We start from the raw sequence: 19989 nt of genomic DNA on the forward strand, positions 1-19989 counted from the left end.
GTCCCTCACCAATCGATACTGGTGTCCCCTTGTAAAAGCAGTCGATTGGCGGTGTACTAAAAGTTCATGGTCCATCCTATCCATCCCATTGAAAATTTTGAACACTTCGATCATATCTCCTCGACACCTGCGTTCATCCAATGTAAACATATTCAAAAAATGAAGTCTTTCTTCATAACTCAAGCCCTGTGTGCCAATAAGGACACGCGTAGCTCTTCTCTGCACCCCTTCAACCAAGTCTATGTCCCTCTGTAGGTATGGTCTCCAAAACCTTACAGCATACTCCAGTCCAGGACGAACTAAGCCTCGAAAAAGCGGAAGAATGACTTTAGGAGAACGCGAAGAGACCTTTTTGAAAATGAGACCAAGCATTCTATTCGATTTTTTGACAACCGCTGAACAATGTTCAGAAAACTTAAGTCGCTCGTCAATGAGAATTCCCAAATCGGTGACTCTAGTTGCATCCAGGATAGTGACACCATTCAACTCGTAAGAGAACCGTGGGTTGTTCGAACCAAAATGAGCGACCATGCACTTATCTACGCTAAACGTCATGCTCCATTCATTTGCCCATGCTGCAATCTTGTTTAAGTTGGTCTGGAGCAACTCCCTATCGCTTTCATTCCCGATTACCCCCATTAGCTTCACATCATCTGCGAATTTGCTAGTAATTCCATCGATACCCTGATCGAGTTTATCGATAAAAAGTGAAAAAAGTATGGGGCCAAGGACACTTCCCTGAGGAACTCCACTTGTGACGTCTGTCCAACCAGAGAATTCCCCGTTCACCATAACTCGTTGCGACCTATCTCTTAACCACGATTCTATCCAATTCAGCAAGTTGCCCCCTATTCCAATCTCGTGTAAACGCTTCAAGAGTTTGCCATGTTGGACCCGATCGAATGCCTTCTGGAAATCAAGGTAAACAACGTCGACATTATTGCTCTTACCCAAAGCCTTAGTCACGTAATCATAGAAGCAAAGGAGGTTAGTTACACATGACTTCCCCTTCCTGAACCCATGCTGATTATCCGACAATACATTATTCTCGTCTATCCACTTCACAAACTGCCTTTTGATGATAATTTCCAAAATTTTCGAGAGGGAGCTCGTCAAACTCACTGGACGATAATTAGACACCACTTCTCTACTACCCTTCTTAAATATCGGAACAACGTTAGCCAGTTTCCAATCTCTCGGGACGATACCCTCAGCAACACTACTCCTGTATATACTCCTGTATAATGATACGGTATTAATTATAAAAATAAGAATGTTCACTTCAGAATGAACTACAAACCACTCAGAAATTCCCGAAATTAATAAATATTTTTTCATTTCTTCTGAAGAAAATCTCAATTCAAATTTTCATAATACCGTACTGCTTATAAGACATGTAACAATTGCTTTTCTCTAGAATCATGTACAGTATTTCTAGAAACATGATTATAATACACGGATTTGACACTTTTCCATTTTTGTTTTGAAATTATATCATTGTTGCCATAATGAAATCATCATAAAAACAGAATTGTCTTTCGAATTTAAAGTAAATTTAATGAATTCGAAATTCCGTGAGCGCTATGAATAATATTTATGTACAATAGTTTTTTTTGCAAAAATAAATTCACCACTTGATTATCCTTGAGAAACAGAAATTACGATGTCAGAATTTTTGATGGAAATATTATTATAATGAGAGGATTTATGTATAAAAGTTAAAAGTCAAGTCAAATGAAAAAAATAAATCTAAGTCATTGAAGTTTCACGTCACAACTTTGACACACACCGACTCCCCCCTTCGCGTTCATTCCCTTGATAACACATTTTAAGCCGCAAAAAAACGTCTTTAAACCTAAAATTTTGAGTGACTTCCTGAAAGAAAATTTTTTTTTTTCGTTCACCTCCCCCCTTATAAAAAGTATTATATTTATAAAACATAAAGTATTTCTCTCCATTGTATTCGTGAAAGTACATTCAAAAGCGTGATGAATTCTGAAGTCGATAATCCTCTTATCTCCGCATTTCCTGATGCCCTTGGACTTTACTTGCCTAAGTACGATTCTTGAACATCTAGAGCTTCCGAGAAGAATCGGTCCGAGTGGTGTTGGCAAGGCCAACGTTTGTTCTAGAATGTACTGGCAATGTCCAAGAGAAATTAGGTTAATATTTATGTATATATATATATATTTTTTTTTTCGAGATCCTTGTAATGTCGTAAGAGAGGATTAACCCTACCTCTTCACCTCCTCATTCAGCAGCCATTGCTGTCTGTCACCATCATAAGGTTCCATATATATAAAAAAAAAAACAAAAACAACCAAGACATATCCAAGTGTAAGCGGAAGAAGTCACTGATTTTTTATCTGGTCACGACCGAAAAGATGGCGTTATTGTTATACGAATTATTGTTCAATCAAGGGATGCTTAATGCACAATACTTTTATTTTGCGAACTCCGACTTGGTGGAGATGATTAAAGTGCCTGTCACAAATTTGGTTCTTACATTTATTTTCTATACGCTTTTCGTTACAGAAATGGATGGACAACAGAAAAGCGATTTCCATGATTATTATTCATTTCTGAAAAATATCTGAAAATTTATTTGGGGGGTTGAGTTTTCCAAGAAATTTTTACACATCAGCAAATTTACTAGTTCATTAAAAATTACCTCTTATTATATACAGAAAAATTCTTTCTAAAATAATTACCATTTCATCAGTAATGTGTAAGTTTGTTGCAGTTCCCATCACAAGGGACACAAGTCATATAGTGCGAGCTTATTATAATTTTCAGTTCATTGATGACATTTAGTTTCTAGGGGGAGGGGGGCTCAGATAGATTTAAAAGCGAATTTTTATCTCTTGTGCGGGGCTCATAGAGATTTCAAAGTTGATTCTTATCTCTTGCGGGGCTATAGTATAGATTCAAAAGTTGATTCTTATCTCTTGCGGGGCTAGTATAGATTCAAAAGTTGATTCTTATCTCTTGCGGGGCTAGTATAGATTCAAAAGTTAATTTTTATGTCTTGCGGGGTAGTATGGATTCAAAAGTTGATTCTTATCTCCTGCGGGGCTAGTATAAATTCAAAAGTTGATTCTTATCTCTTGTGAGGCTATAGTATAGATTCAGAAGTTGATTCCTATCTCTTGCGGGGTAGTATAGATTCAAAAGTTGATTCTTATCTCTTGCGAGGCTAGTATAGATTCAAAAGTTGATTCTAATCTCTTGCGGGGCTAGTATAAATTCAAAAGTTGATGCAGATTCAAAAGTTGATTCTTATCTCTTGGTTGGCTATTATAGATTTGAAAGTTGATTCTTATCTCTTGCTTGGCTATTATAGATTTGAAAGTTGATTTTTATCTCTGGAGGGACTATAGATAATGTCATTCTCCCGCTATCCACACGAAGATATATTTTGGAAAAAGAGAAAATTCCACTGCCCCTGCGGGGGAATTGAACCCACGCCCTAGACCACAGATGCAACGAATATTTGAATCTTTCCTTGGAGCTTGTGTTATATTAGCGTTCAAAATATTTATATTCAATTATTATTATTTTTTGAGTGAACTATAATAAATCCACAGTACTTTTTCTAAATATTTTTGTGCGTATTTAAATGAGTAGAATCAGTAACAATTTTTCCGATACTTTTTGAAGACGAGACTTTCACCTTGTAAGGGAAATTGGTTTTGGTACAGAAAAAAGTTCAAACTTTTATCGGTAAAGGACACTGCACAAAAGCAAATCACAAGTATTTAAGTATGCATATCTTAGTCCTATAAAATGCAGGGTGTACGATTAGCAACTCATTTCTGAATTTTCCTGTTACTGTCGCTCAGGGCCGTGACTTTATTTCTTTCAAACCGAGCACAACTCAGGTCTATCACCATCTATGGGCGATTTACTACCCAGTGAGCTGTGCCGGAAGTGTAACTATGCGTGTACCTAACAGTCTGAGTGCGTATGTAGTGTTATGTTTGATTTTTCAGTGTTGCCATCTATATTTCAGAAGTGAAGTGAGTGATGTGTTATGATTGAATTACATTTGCACTGTTTGTATAGGTCTCTTGCTCTCTGTAGCGAGACTTTTTAAAGGGGAGATCGCGCCTTGAAGTTGGGAACCACAGAAGACCAACTTTAGCCGACCACTACTGTGGCGACGGTGGGGTTCGAGCCCGGGACCTCGCGACGCGAGTCCGTCACTATGACCACTCGACCACCGCAGCGGCTTCAGGACCGTATCTAGAGGGTCGCGGGTGGGGGGGGGCAACTGCCCCGGGTGGAAAAAAATTAGGGGGGGGGCGACAATTTTAGGTGGGAACAAAGAACACCGTTATAAAATTATAAAGTTGTCGAGGCGGCAAAATAAGGTTTGTCCCGGCTGCATATATCCTAGTAACGGCCCTACTGGCACTTACGTAAGGTTTTCATTGCGATGTTGACATTGGTGGATAGAACACGGTTGGTGAAGTTGTTTACCTATGGCATGAATCGCCAGCTACCAGACCAGACCAGAATTGAACTTTAAGCCGATTCCCAGCCCGCGAGGGCCAACTGCCGGCATAAAAACTGGCCAAGAAGGCCTGTGAAGAAGAAAATGTGTACATGTTTGTAGATAGATATGTGTTTGCATGAATGTGTAGTGTATGTAAAAAGAACTGGTCAAATTGGTGAAAAGTCATGATCTGGCTATAAGCAGGCAAATGTCATCACAGTTCACAGAAGCAGGCAAATGTCATCACAGTTCACAGAAGCAGGCAAATGTCATCACAGTTCACAGAAGCAGGCAAATGTCATCACAGTTCACAGAAGCAGGTCACACAATCTGCAGCTAGCAACATATATTCGAAGTGGAATGGGGGAAAAAACATCACATGGGAGTCGTGACGCAAAAACCCCAGCTGTAACATCAAAAATGCAATACAGGTAATAAAGTTCTGTTTCAACTCAGTGCATCAGAAATTAATGGGGATTTACTATTGACAAATTTTATGTAAGCAAAACAATCCAAAGTTCAAAAAGAGTCTTCTCGCTCTTTTTTTTTTTACACCTTTTTCAAATGTACATCATATGCAGGTCAAGTTCAATATGCAAGTTCAATTGGGAAATATATGTATATATACAAAATTCAATAATGAGAAGATACAAATCGAATAGATGCGAATAAATGTCAAAAGTGGATAGATACATAGTATGCAAGTAATGTGAGTATATACAATTGAATGAGAGAATTTATGTATTAAAATAGTATGTATACAATGAGATTTGTAGAAGAAAGCATCTTTACAAATTCTCCCATGTAAGGCGCCCAATTTGTTTGGGCCTCCTATATTTCCTTAAGCAGTCAGCATCATAGTCAACAATTTCCCTCAGATGTTCGAATTGGGAACTAAACATTCGCTCGAATTGATCATTGTTTAATTTCTTAATGTATGTGAATATGTGAGGTATGTCCAAGTCTTGTCTGATGTTTATTCCGCGAACAAACCAAGGGGCTCCAACAAATCTTCTGAGTATTTTGTTCTGCATAGTCTGTAGTTTTTTGATATTCGTTTTACAAGCATGCGCCCAAGCTGGCGAAGCATAGAGTAGAGTAGGCCTTATTATGGATTTAAAAAGAATAATTTTGTTCTTTAATGAAAGTTTTGCCTGTGGAAATGTGATGCGATTGAGCATACCCATAATTCTATTAGATTTGTTTATTACATGATCAATGTGTGAAGAGAAAGATAGATTTTTGTTGAGGATACAGCCCAAGTATTTTATTTGTCTAACAGGGCTTAAAGATTGTGTACCAATTTGAAGTCGTCTGTCCGGTATTTTACGACGTCTAGTGAACCATAAAAATTTGCATTTGTCACTATTCAGTTGGATGGCAGATTGATCACACCAATATTCTATTTCATCCATGGTTTCTTGTAAATTGTTGAAGGCCTGATTTGCATCCCTGCTACTGCACAAAACTGCACAGTCGTCTGCAAATAAAGATATTATGCCATTTTGGGGACAAGGTATGTCATTAATGTATAGCAGGAACAGTTGTGGCCCCAACACACTGCCCTGAGGCACAGAGGCATGAATTTGTTTTATTGAAGAAAGTGTATTTTGAATTTTTACTTGAAAAGTTCGACCTAAAAGATAGTGATAGAAGAATATGACCATATGCGGAGGCATATTTAAGTCAATGAGTTTGGAAAGCAATGTAGCATAATCACAACGGTCAAATGCTTTTGCTATGTCTAAGAATGATGCAGCCACAAAATCAAAATTGTTAAAAGCTTCATTTATGAACTCTGAGACTCTAACCAGCTGTGTCACACAAGAGTGATCAGGCCGAAACCCGTGCTGTTCGGGTCTAATTAAATGATTTTCATTGATGAATTGTGTAAGTCTATTTGCGACAATCTTTTCAAAGATTTTACTCCAGTTGCTCAGTAAACTTATTGGTCTGAAGTTTTGTGCCATAAGTGGGTCAGTCCCAGCTTTGTGAATTGTTTTTATAACAGAATGTTTCCAAGGTTTTGGAAAATAATTTAATGTTAAAGCACTGTTGAAAATTTCTGTTATGTGAGTAATGATATTTTCTGGCAGGCACTTCAAGGCCTTATTGCTAATTTCATCAGCACCTGGTGCTTTTTTGACATCCAATGAGTTGATGATTGAGCTGATTTCATCATTAGTTGTTAGATCCATGTGACATGTAGAATTATTTGTGTGAAAGTGAATAAATTGTGCGACTTTTCTACGAAGCCGTAATTTAGTATTGTTAGGCTGATTCCTATTGGGTGAAAATTGCCCTTCATAAGTAGTTGCGAATGCTTCAGCAATTTCCTGATCTGTGTAAACAATTGTGTTGTCTGTCTTTTTAATTTTGTTAATTCGTGTAGTTTTAGGCTTACATATCCGCCAAGCTTTCCATAAATTGCCGTTTTCTGCTGTAGCATTACCCACAAAGTCAGAAAAACGGTCATTGATGTGAGATGCAACTTCTTTTTTGATCTCCTTTTGGAGTCTGTTTAAAATTATTCTGTCTAAGGCACCTCTGTACCTCTGCCACTTTTTCCTAACTTTGTTTTTATGCCTAATTTTATCCAAAATTTCTTTAGGCAAGCCAAATTGATTCTCAGATTTGATTTTTTGAGTAGAAGAGGCTTTAATTGAGTCATTAATAAGATGGGTCAAATTATCAACAGCTTGGTCAATGTCATCACTGTTTCGGTTATCAACAGTGTTTAGTGCGGTTGAAGAAAGTCTGTCATTATAAGCATTCCAGTCAATGTGATTTACCAAAAGTCTTTTTCTGGGTATTAAAAAGTCAATGTTGAAGAACAGGGGATTGTGAGGAGAATACAAAATTGCCTTAGTATACATTTGTATATCGTACAAAAAATTTTTTGCCAGACCAAAATCAATGACATCAGGCGTTCCTCTGTTTTGGCCAGGTAAATGAGTTGGCTGAGGGGAAGAGATTACTTGAAGAAAATTGTCAATACAGAATTTCCTAAGAATTTTACCATTTCTATTTGTTGACTTCGAGAAAAACAGAGATGACTTGCAGTTCCAGTCACCTGCTACTAGAACAGGTGAGCTGGTGTTGAATATTTCTTTTAACAAATTTAAGTCCAAGCTGTTATTAGGCGGTTTATAAATTGCACAAAAGTCCATTGATACTCTATTTATATGAATAGAGACCGCCACAGCTTCAATATCAGTAGAATCAGAAAGAACAATTTGTTGATAGGGAATACAATTTTTAATAAATATACAGACTCCTCCCCCCCGGTTATGTAGTCGATCCCGTCGGACGCATTGATAACCACCTATGTTGAAGACCGTGCTGGGAAGGAACCAAGTTTCATTGATAAGTGCAATATCTACTTGATAATCAAAAAGCATTTGAGTAAATAAGTGTTTAGAGCCTCTAAGGCTATTAGCATTCCAGGCCATTACAATGAGTGGCCTGGGAGGAGCATCAATTGTTTGAGCTATTGTTAGGCGATATTAGAATAGTAATAAAAACTGAGAGTATTTGTTGAATCTTGTTTTTGTCAATGTCAGCCCCTTCCAACAATTTTCCAAAATTGTTGATTAAATTTTCAGTGTCCGTGCAATTTTTAGACAGGTTATCAGAGTTGGAATGATCACCGTGTGTTTTTTTAGCCAGTGAGATAGCATTTTGATTAGAAAAGTCCACTTCCTCATTTAAGGTATGATAGCTATCATCATTGACCATGTCGATGTCACTCATGTCCAGCTCTTCTGTGTATATAATAAGCTGGTTCATCACATTTTTATACAATTTTTGATGCAATTCTCGGTAAATATCATCAATTGATTTAATCACTTTACCTCGTCCTAAGGGATGTTGCCCTTTCCTAACAGTAAAATGCAAAAATTCTTGTTTTTTCCTTAGTTCTGAAATTTCAGATTCCATGTTTCTGTCATGTGTTTTATCAGAATTAGGTGAAATGTTTGTGTTATTAGTAGATCTTATGAATAATGAGCTGTGTCCTATGTTAAAGTTGTCTTCATCTTGACAAGGGAGAGTTGGAAATTCTTCCATCGAAGGGCCCCTAAGTGATACAGGCAGTTTAGATTCAAAAATCCTGCCTTTTTTCCCTGGCACTTCAGGTCTAGCACTACATCCAGAATATGTAGCCGTGTGAGGGCCACCACATAAAAGACACTTCAATTTAGATTTATTACCTTTATGAGTACAATTCCGAGTCTCATGAGACCCTGAACAAAATGCACACGCAGGGAGGTCCCTAAAAAAATAACTGCTGTGCCCGTACTTTTGACAGTTCCTACACTGCAAGGGAGACTGTATTCCTCTGTATCTTTCGATACTAATGTTGATGTCACCTATGCATGTTAGATTAGCAAAATGCTTATGTTCAATCAAAACTTCTACCAAAAAAAGTGGGAAAGGTCTCCCGTTTGAATAATTTTTCATATTACAAACCTTGACCACTGGTATACCCTGCCGTTCAATGTCTGCTTTAATGTCAAGGGGGTTAACATTTGCAGGTAACCCTCTAATGACAAACTTTAAGGTTCTGTCGCTATTTGTTTGATAAGTATAATATCTGAATTTTTTGTCATCAAAAATTTTTGTTACCTTCCTATGATCAAGTTCTGAAAAAACTTGGAAGGTTATTTTGTTGTCCGTTGGCTTTTGTTGGGGGGGAAACTCACATACAGCTTTAATTTCGCTGAAATCAACAATCCAGTTGTTTCCCCATGAAGTCAAAATAATCGGTGGAATGTTAGTCTTTTTCTTTTTCCTACTTACAACAGTAAAGCCATTGTTGTCATTAGGCTGATTAGCCAAATCAGAGTTAACACTACTAGGCAATTGCTGCTCTACTGTTTGTTCCTGTTTAGTGTTATTTTCAATTTGCTGTGTCGCATTTATATGTGAAGATTCGTTTCCTTCGACTGAAAAAGTTGATGATGTTTGTGAAGAATGTGTGTCACAATCAGAAGATGAGTCAGTAGAAGATGTGTCGTTACAGTCATTCTTACTTTGATCACCATCACTTTTTCCTACGGGAGGGGTAGTCTCCACTTCATTGGGTACAAGATGAAAGCTGCTGTTATTATCACAATCTAGCTGATGTTTCCCAGCTGATCCCGAATTTTGGAACTTATCAAGTTGTTTGTTAAGGGCCTTGTTCTTTTTAGTCCTTTTATTGGCCTTTTTACATGGTGTTTCAGCCATATAAAGTTCGCCCTTTACCTGCTTAATACCTTTTGAAGGGGTAATACTATCCAACAAGGAAGCAGAGCTGCTAACACTTGAATCATGTATCTGATTCTTTTTCTTTTTTTTCAGTTTCTTGACCCTTTTGCTTTGAGATTTTTCAGGTGAAGGGTCTGCGGAGCGGGTATCAATTGGCTTTTTCACACTTCGAAATTTTTGATTCATACTATGCTTGCAAGAAGAGGTATTTAACCCATCAAAAAGGGTTTGAGCTGTGGACAACAAAAGATCATGTACCGAATTTTCCTCGTTATTATCAGTATCCAAAAGCATAACATACACTGAGAACAGTTCAACAAAATTATCAGCAATATCACATTCATCATTTTTGTTAACATCGTTACCTTCCTTGTACTTTTCCCTAATCCAATCAAATACAACGTTATCAAATATCTCTCTACTCTCACCTGAGTCAGCATAATCTGCAGCTAACGCACTCAATCGTTTGACTACAGAGATGTCATCAATGTTTGAGAAAGGACAGATTTTCCCCATAGCACTGAGTAATTATGAAACAGAACTTACCTTGGTTTGAAATCACAAAAAACCTAAGAAAAAGGGGCAAAAATGGGGCAGACGTATCACTGGGGAGGGGGGAAAACACTGTTGAGCACACACACAGCACTGAAATCACCATAAAACTGCATGAAAAACGACCGTTGGAATATCCGTTGGTGACACCTCCACTCTGACGATTACCAATCACAATCCTAAACTGGATGTTTGTACATATGGACTCTACTCCTTGAAATCCAGCAACTTAGCAGGTGAATAGCCGCAGAGATTGCACATGGGACTCCAAAAAAATAAAATAATAATTAAAAAGAGGGCAGGCGCTGGAGCGAAAACACAATTAGCAAGCGAAGACTCAAGATGACCGTTATGCCGCATTGCAGACATCCATTAGGCCTACGGTTGGTCGTTGCCGAAGACTTCCGTTATACTACTGACGGAGAGAAAGCTACATGCGACCGATCGTGACGAAATCCGAGCCTGAATCGCCAGCTGAAGATTTCAAACTTTTCAGACACAACAGAAGAAATTAAAGAAAAGTTCGTCCAATCAACCCTTCCGAACTTTTGTGTATTGCTCTCTATCGACAGAAATTTGAACTAAATTACTTTCTGTACAACTAAAAATATTTTTTCCTGAGAATAATTTTTTCTCAAACTGCATTTAAATGTACTCGTTTTTTTAGTATTTATAAATTTAAAAATATTTACGAATTTATGAGACAATCTTCACGTTACAGCAGTTGATAGACAATAAAAGAATAACTTTAATGAGTATTATTCATTTCCATAACACATTTTCCTTAACGAATTTTAAAAATTTCCTTATAACAAACTTACGGGTTTGTTCATAAACTCTCTGGTTTTTCATTGAAACTACTATAAGAAACATGGTTTCATCAGCAATATGGAACTCCATTGCAGTTCCCACCATGCAGAGGGATGGAATCCAAAGAAGAGATCGATAAAATTTTCAGTCCATTGTTGACAATATTTCAAAATTGAATTTTATCTTTTGTTCATGTTAATTCTTATCTGTTTAGAGGCTCACATAGATTTGAAAATTGAATCTGCTCTCTTGCAGGGATTGAATAGATTTGAAAAATTATTTTTTTCCATACCTTACGGGACTCATAAAGATTTAATAGTGAATTTTCATCTCTTGCAAGGCTCATGTAGATCTGAGAAAGGGGGGATTCTTATTTCTTTGCGGGGCTCATATATAGATTTAAAAGAATTAACGGTTCGAACTTGCTGGAGATTATTAAAGTATGTGTCAAACACGCGCGCACAAATTTGATTCTTATTTATTTTCTACATGCTTTACATTACAGCAATAGATGCACGCACAACTGAGGAGTGATTCGTCTTATTACTATTCATTTTGAGTCATAAACTTCATATATCAGCAAACTCGAGTTCAGGAGTAGATATTCATGCATCGATCAGATTTTCATGAAGAACAATATTATCCATAGCAAACTATCGCGACAATCTGGATCTTTATACGCACTCCTCATTGATTATAATAGCGCATTCGATGATGTGAACCACGATATATTATGGTAAAAACTCAGAAATATTAGGATAAGCCCAAAATTCATGGATATAATGAAAAGTACCTATCAGAGAGCAACAGCTAAAATAAGAACCCGAAATGGTTTAACGGATAAAATTCCAATTAAAAGGGATGTTTTAAGGGAAGAAATCTCAAGTCCAGCACTTTTTAGCCTTTATTTGTTCGAGCTGTGAAATAAACTTTACTCGCCAAATATTACTTCATTAAAACTGTCATCTAATAAATCATTGCATTGTCTTTTATACTCGCATGATACGGTCATTTTGGGTGATTCACCACTTAATATCCAAAAGAAAACAAAAAAAGAAGAAGATATTCTTCAAATATATATATTTTGTCGGGACTATCAGCTCAATGTCAATATTAAAAAAAAAACCAAAATTCTTATATTTCGAAAATTCCCTCATACAAAAGCGTTTAAATGGATGCTGAATGATCAACCCATAAATAGTCAACAGTTACACATACTTGGGAGTGCCGTTTTCTTCTTCGGATGTCTTTCTGAAGGAAAACTCATTTCCCACTCAAAGTGTAAACGATCTAGAGCAGTGGTTCTCAACCTTCGGAAGCCCGCGGCCCGGTAAATCGCTTTTGCGTAAGTGAAAGGCCCGTTGATACACACAACGAACGAGAAATGAATGGAAAAAATGAAACTGTGAATCACTCACAGCCCGGTGTGACTAGTGTCAGGGCCCGGTATCGGGCCGCGGCCCCGCGGTTGAGAAACACTGATCTATAGGATCCCTTTGGCCTGCACTTGTAAAAGGTAAAAAAATTTATACTGCCTCGACGACATTAAAACTATTTAACAGTATAATAGCACTAGTATTCTGACATGGACCCGAGAATTGGGCTCCAAAGTACAGGCATGACTTGGAAAATATTTTTAGCTTATACGTAAGAAAAATGTTCATTTGTATAGATAAAAGCCTAACTGCCGTGGATCCAGTTTTTCAAAAACCGCAACTAAAAACGTTATAAAAAGGTTTTAACAACTGGCTGTTGCGAAGATGTATTTCGGAAAGAGAGAAAATTCAACTGCCCCTGCGGGGAATCGAACCAACGCCCTACTCCACTAGACTACAGAGGCACAGAATCTCTCAATCTTTCCTTGGAGCTCGTGTACACTAAAGGGACCGTACATGGACGGCCGGACCAGACTCAGGCCAAGCTCACAACTGCTGACGCTGCCACCAGATGGCGACTTATACAAGGATGACGGCGTTCACCCGGAAAGTGAAAGGACGTGGGTTCGATTCCCCGCAGGGGCAGTTGAATTTTCTCTCTTTCCGAAATATATCTTCGCAACAGCCAGTTGTTAAAACCTTCGTATGGTAGCGGAGAGTGACGTCATCCTTGTATAAGTCGCCATCTGGTGGCAGCGTCAGCAGTTGTGAGCTCGGAAGCAAAGGGTTATCTTCTACAAATTTAAGAATTTTTATTTTTTCCTCTACACTTAGAGCTTTTTCTTTTTGACTGCGCTCGGCAAAGTCTAACGTTGTTACTGTAAGTCCAGACGTGGTCCACGCTCTGTCCCAAGAACTAACGTTGTTACTGCTCATTTTCCGAAATTTCAAAGGTCATGAAAGCATCGCGTTGGCCGTTCTGTGAAGAATTAAATTCCAAGCAGTACAATTAGGAAATCTGAGTTTTCTTATCTGAAAGAGCCGCCTTCAAATGCTACTTGATGCCGGCGTCTGAAAATCTATCAAGTTGCTTATGTTTTGTGTCCATTTCACTCTTTTCCAGCTTCATTTTATATCAATAGATTCAGAGTTGGAATCGTTTCATTCCTTTGTTATACGCAGTCATCTATAACACCACTATGAGAAGATTTATTTTTTGGAATAAGCCATTTTGTGTGTGTGTGTGGAATCGATCTAACGCGGCAAATTTGAATAAGACAGCAAAGAAAAAGAAAATTAACCTCTTCTGAGAGAACTTTTTCTAGTTCTTATCTGTTAGTCTCCCTATTCAGTGGCATAATTTCGATCACCCTGGTGTATGCGAACAGTGGTAAGGGCAGTTTATGCTCTGTACACTACTGCTAGACAAAGTAAGAGAAAAATAAAATAAAATATATATATTAAAATTATTATGCCTAACCCTTGAAAAAAAGAAGAAAGAACCGCATTTTCATTCGATTTTTTATGCCGAAAAAAATAACCGGCTTCCAAAGAGAAATGAAAGAGAACCCCACCTTTAGTTTTCACATAATAGTTAATCGCTAGCACACAAATAACCATCATTTTCGTTTCTTTAGGGGCCGTTCACCTATTACGTAAGCAAATTTTTAGCCGTTTTGACTCCTCCCCCCCCCCTTGTCAGCAAAATTTCGTCATCAGCTCTGCCCCTCTGAATCACTCATATTTTCATAAAGGGTGGTTGATGACGTAAGCATTATCCAAATCCCCCCCCCCCCCTTGTCATCAAAAGTCAGCAAATCGGAAACCCCCGTCCCCCCCATCGATGATGACGTAATACTTGAACGGCCCCTTACCTGTGAAAAAGTACCCTGTTTTCAAGAGAGGAAAAAGCCCGATGTGAATTTTTCGAACGATGTCGGCAGGAATAGCAAAAAATTTAAACGTTGTATCCGGGAAAAGTTACCATTATCAATATAGGAAAAAAAGTTAAATTCTCAAGAATTAGTCGTACCAAGTGGGATAGACTGTATATGATTCGTGCAGAATTCGGACACTCTCAGACCTCAATCCTTTTGCAAAGAAAAAGAATGCTGCTATTTTATTTACGCGCGTTAAAATTAAACAACGATTTTTTAAAGACAGGAGGAAAAAAACAGCCGATAGATGGCACTTGTAAGAGCGACTTCGGTGAAAATATGCAAATGAGACGGCTATAAGAACTTGCGCTCCTAATCCATAATCAGTTCACTGTTGTAAACCGAGTATGTGGACCTGCTGCACTCTGCCGTTGCTTGATTTGTGACTCGCCTTCAATGTGTTATCCCCTGTGGCGGTGGTCATGTGGAACATACTGCTGAAAAAACGATTTTGAGGCATTCTGTTCGTTATTTGCGTATCTTATCTTTGATTTATGTACGTCAGCGCTACCTACCGGCTGTGTTTTTAGTAATTTTTTTTCCGTCATAAAAAAAAAATTCCCGTGACCTAGCGGCGATGCTAACCCTGCAAACAGTTTTTTATTTCGGTTATTTTTCCGGTTTCTATGAATTTTTAAAGTTTCTACGGACTTTTTGCCCACCCTGTACATATGCCCTACATCATAGATACGTTGATTGCTCAATCCATGCAGAAAGATATTCCGAGAGTCCAGAGAGACTCATTCCCTGCAATATAAATCTCTAAAATTTTCATTTTATCTCGAAGATAGCTGAAACGGTAACATTGAAATTAGATATTTTCCATTTGTTAATGGCAGTATTCTCAAGATTACCCCTGGGACCCACTGCTTATATTGTAATGATAAAGAATATGAAGCACATGCAACCACGTATTTTTTTCGTTGCCCGTATTACCTAGATGTAAGACAATATTATTTTAAAGATCAAGTTGATAATTTGACATTGTTGTTGAAATCTAGTACGAAATTTATTTTTCATTTTTAATAAACTTTAAATTAAATTTATACAAATTTACTTCAAAAGTTATTTACTATAGAGAACTTTACGATTTTTGAGGAAAAGAAAGATGTAACAAGGGGATTGTGAATCTTAAATCGGATGCTCTCGAGATCGTTGCACTGAATTGTACCGAGATGCGCATGCGCACGTGGATGCATATGTACACATTTGTATGTTCTAATATATTTGCATATACGGGGTGATTATAAAAAAAACTATCCCGATATATGGGCCCCTAACTATCATACCATTCACAGAAACTGAATGAAATTTTGGCATAAGGTTTTTTGAGATATGCGCTCAAGAATGATATGGAAAACAACAGTGTCACTCTAACAGTTACGGTTACAGTGAGAAAATTTCGAAAATATCGAATGGCAACACCAAGTTTTTTGTATTGGAATGCGATCTCCATACTGAAAAACACTAAATAGCGTTGGAATGGCACCTGTAGCACGAAAATCCCCGGAGCTAGGCAAGGAAAAAGGACTTTACCGTGCACCGGAGCATTAATGTTCGTTTCATTCGTCAAACCGTTTGTTCGGCTGAGATCCCAGCCTGATTAGTCCTCCACAAGGTCATGTGGAAAATTTGTGAAACACAATATAATGCTTTATTTTATGCTGCTTCTCAGTCCTTATTGGTTGTTCTCACTTTCAGCCTATCTACCGCCGGTGATTTTCATGCTACAGTTGCCGTTCGAACGCTATTTAGGGTTTTTCACAATGGAGATCGCATTCCAATACAAAAAACTTGGTGTTGCCATTTGATATTTTCGAAATTTTCTCACTGTAACCGTAACTGTTAGAGTGACGCTGTTGTTTTCCATATCATTCTTGAGCGCATACCTCAAAATACCTTATGCCAAAATTTCATTCAGTTTCTGTGAATGGTATGATAGTTAGGGGCCCATATGTCGGGATAGTTTTTTTATAATCACCCTGTTTACTCTATCTATATATCTTTATATTTTCTTTATATTTTACCTTTTTACAGCAAAACCTCGTTTAGTCGTCGCTTTTCTTCAGGCCCTTCAAGCTTTCATAGACAACAATGTTATTAAACCCTCGTTTACTCGTCGCTAATTTCGGTTAAATCGTTACCATGAAAAAGTTTGAGAGGGAAGAACAGATAATTTTTTTATGGCTCCCAAAAAGAGTTTGTTAACAGCATTGCATATGCTTAAAAGTCACCATAAAAGCCTTATGTACCAAAACGGAACAGTTTAAGTGACGAAAGTAACGCTGGGGAAGTTCATTTGCGGACCAGGGTTTTTGAAACAATCGGGATTGTTCGAGCTAGACCTGATTTTTGCATGGGCCCCACTAATTTAGGGCTTCAAATTTAAACGAAATATCTTTGTTGAAAAACCAGACATTCTTTCCAAAGTTGAGGCCTTATAATGTTTATTTTTTCCTACCCAGGGCCCTCAAGTGAAAAGTGGATCCTGTGTCCGAGATTACCTTGTAGTTGTATCATGGACAACTGATGAGGATCTAAAACGCTAAAATTTTTTAAAATTTCATGTCTATGTTAAATCAATGTCCAATAGCTCAGTTGCGAAGGAAAGCTAACTACAGTCGAATCCCGTTTTAACGAATACCGTTATAGCGAAAATCTCGTTTTAACGAACACTTTTCTAATCCTACAAATAAGTTTACATAGGAACAATGTTAGGTAATCTGGAATTCCTTTATAACGAAATTTTGTTTTAACGAAGTGATTCCTCCGGTCTGTTGGCGTTCGTTATAACGGGATTCGAATGTATTATAACAGTTGTTATGATTAGTCTAAATTAAGAATTTCTAGTACAAATAGTGTACCAATACATTTTACTACAATAATTTAAGTAATAAGAGATCAAAAAAGGTAAAAACATTTATATTATTTTTTCTTTTGCAATATTCCATAAATTTAATATTATAATTTTGATTTATATTTTAGTAAATGTTAAATAAATTTTAAATTTATACGGTTTTCACAATATTGTACACTGAGACTGACGACACTTCGCTTAAGTCGTCACTCAGTTTGCCGGGCCGGGGGTTAGTATCTCTTAAGTCGTCACTCCACTTAAGCCGTCATAATTTTTCGATAACACGAGGTGACGACTTATCGAGGTTTTACTGTATTTCATTTCATTTTTCATTTCCATTCCTATTTTCTACCCTAGCACGTGGTGCTTTTTTTCCTAAAACGTTCCTGTATTTTATTTATTACCTTTGAATGTACTCGCGCATTTTTGCCACCATGATTTACGCTCACGATCTTAATCAATGAAATTTGAATTTGAATTTCAGGAAACTTACGACTTTATTGAAATAATTTCATTCTCGTTCATTAAAAGTTATTTATACAGAAAAATTATTTCTAAGAAATTATGTATTATTTCATCAGCAATTTTTTAAGTTCGTTGCAGTTCCTATCACAAGAGATAAAATCATAGTGAGGGAATCAATTAAAATTTTCAGTTCTATGACGCGAAGCCGTTCAGCGTGCAACCGTTCTAACAATTGTAACGTGCGGTATGACTTCACAGTACTGGCGCCCGTGCCTTTTATTCACCGTGACGCAGATTTGCATGCGGTTTCTTCTTCTTCCCCAGGTTACATTTGCATGCATGGTGTTATTTTTCTCACGATAAATTTCAACAGGAATGCCGTTTTTAACGTTTGCGGAGCCGGACGTTTCGAAACACGCTAGAGCGTTTGCGTTTCATGTTAGACTATGCATTCTTGGATACATAAATTGGAATACTAAAAAAAAAAATGTATAAAAAATGTATTCCATGTGATCCCGCACTTCCTACAAAATAATCGTTTCGTTAATACACGATTACGTCAATGTATTCAACAAACCATAATTAAATAAGCTTTTTCTTTATGGCGAAAAAACGGAACACAATCATGTTTTACAAGCGTATGATGTAAGAAATTTTTTTTTTTTGTTCCTATATATTCCCGATATATAAGTACGTAACACCGAAACGAGATTTATTAAAACAGGTTCATTACATCAGCCAAGACATAATATGTTACACATAACTCTTGACGTTTAGTAATTGGTACAACACCCACCAGATATTAAAGACGATAAAGAAAATCCCATAGGTTCGGAGATTTATAGCCGGATCCTAAGGTATACCGAAGAAAAATTCCACTAGGCCTTTGGAACGGCTAGTTTTAAGGAGTTTTATTTTCGATATTTTCTTCGGCATAATTTTCTCATTCATGCAAGAGAAGCAGTATTTCATATATATAAATGTGAAAGTATGTATGTGTACGCACATGTTCTTTATGCAAATCTACAATTTTAGAGCGATCGTCGCCAAATTTTGCATATATGCCAAACAGTGCCGGGATTGAAGCATAGGCTACTTTAAAAGTTCGTCAGAGCTGGGAAAATGCCCGAAATGGGTGAAAATCCGCCGGTCAACAATGGTTCCTGGGACTCCCAACAGTCACTTTCGGAATGTTGACTTCGGTTGTTATAGTTCCCTAACAAAGCGTTTCAGACATGCACATGCCTTTACAATGAATGGTTTGTCACTTCTTTGATTCTGCCAGTATTACAGTTTATTCCCTTACAATGTTTTTTGTCACTTTTCAATCCTCCCAGTAATTTAAGAAAACCCAAGCATTGCCGGGTATTTTTCTGTGTGTGTGTTCTCTATACAAATCTACAATTTTAGATCAATCGTCGCCAAATTTTGCGTATATACCAAATGGGGACCGACTTGAACGATAGGTTACTTTAAAATTTCGTCAGACCTGGGCAAATGCCCGAAATGGGCGAAAAACTGTCGGGGAACAATGGTTTTGGGGCCTCAACAATCACTTTCGGAATGTCTACTTTGGTTACCGTGGTTCCCTAGCAATGCGTTTCAGGCATGTATATGCTTTTACGACGGATTGCCACTCCTTTAATGATGCCAGTATTATGTATGATAGTTTATATGCCTTTATAATGGTTTGTCGCATTTTCAATCCTCCCACAAATTGAAGAAAACCCGGGCTGCGCCGGATATTATAGCTAGTCTATATATATATGAAAGTAACAAGTCCTGCCTGACTGATTTATTATCGACGAGCCGAAACTGCTGAAGCTATAGTTATGAAATGTGGTGAGTCGTTTTATTTTATGACGTAAAAAGGCTCACTAAGAAATGTTCAAGTCGGATTTTTCAAAATTCAACCTCTTAAGTGGGGTTCAAAAGTTATATGGAGGAATCATCGCTGAGCCGAATTCACTGAAGCCATAAATATGAAATTCATTCAGTATTACATTTTATAATGTAGAATACCCACTAAGGTGGGATTTCTGAAAATTAATTATCGAAGGGGGTCATTAGTGGGCTCAAATATTATATGGTGGTGGTGGGGGGGGGGAGGGAATCATAGCCAAGTAGTTTTCTGATTACCAAATTCACTCGAGTGAAGCCGCGGGTAACAGTTAGTACGTAATGATATCAAAGTTCCTCTCTGCGACCTATACTTCTCTGGTAAGTAGGATGGTCAATGATAGA

Source organism: Pholcus phalangioides, unplaced genomic scaffold (genome assembly GCF_987345545.1).
Source record: "Pholcus phalangioides strain wild (caught in Gottingen) unplaced genomic scaffold, Ppha-v1.0 ptg000012l_1, whole genome shotgun sequence".
Classification (NCBI taxonomy): domain Eukaryota; kingdom Metazoa; phylum Arthropoda; class Arachnida; order Araneae; family Pholcidae; genus Pholcus; species Pholcus phalangioides.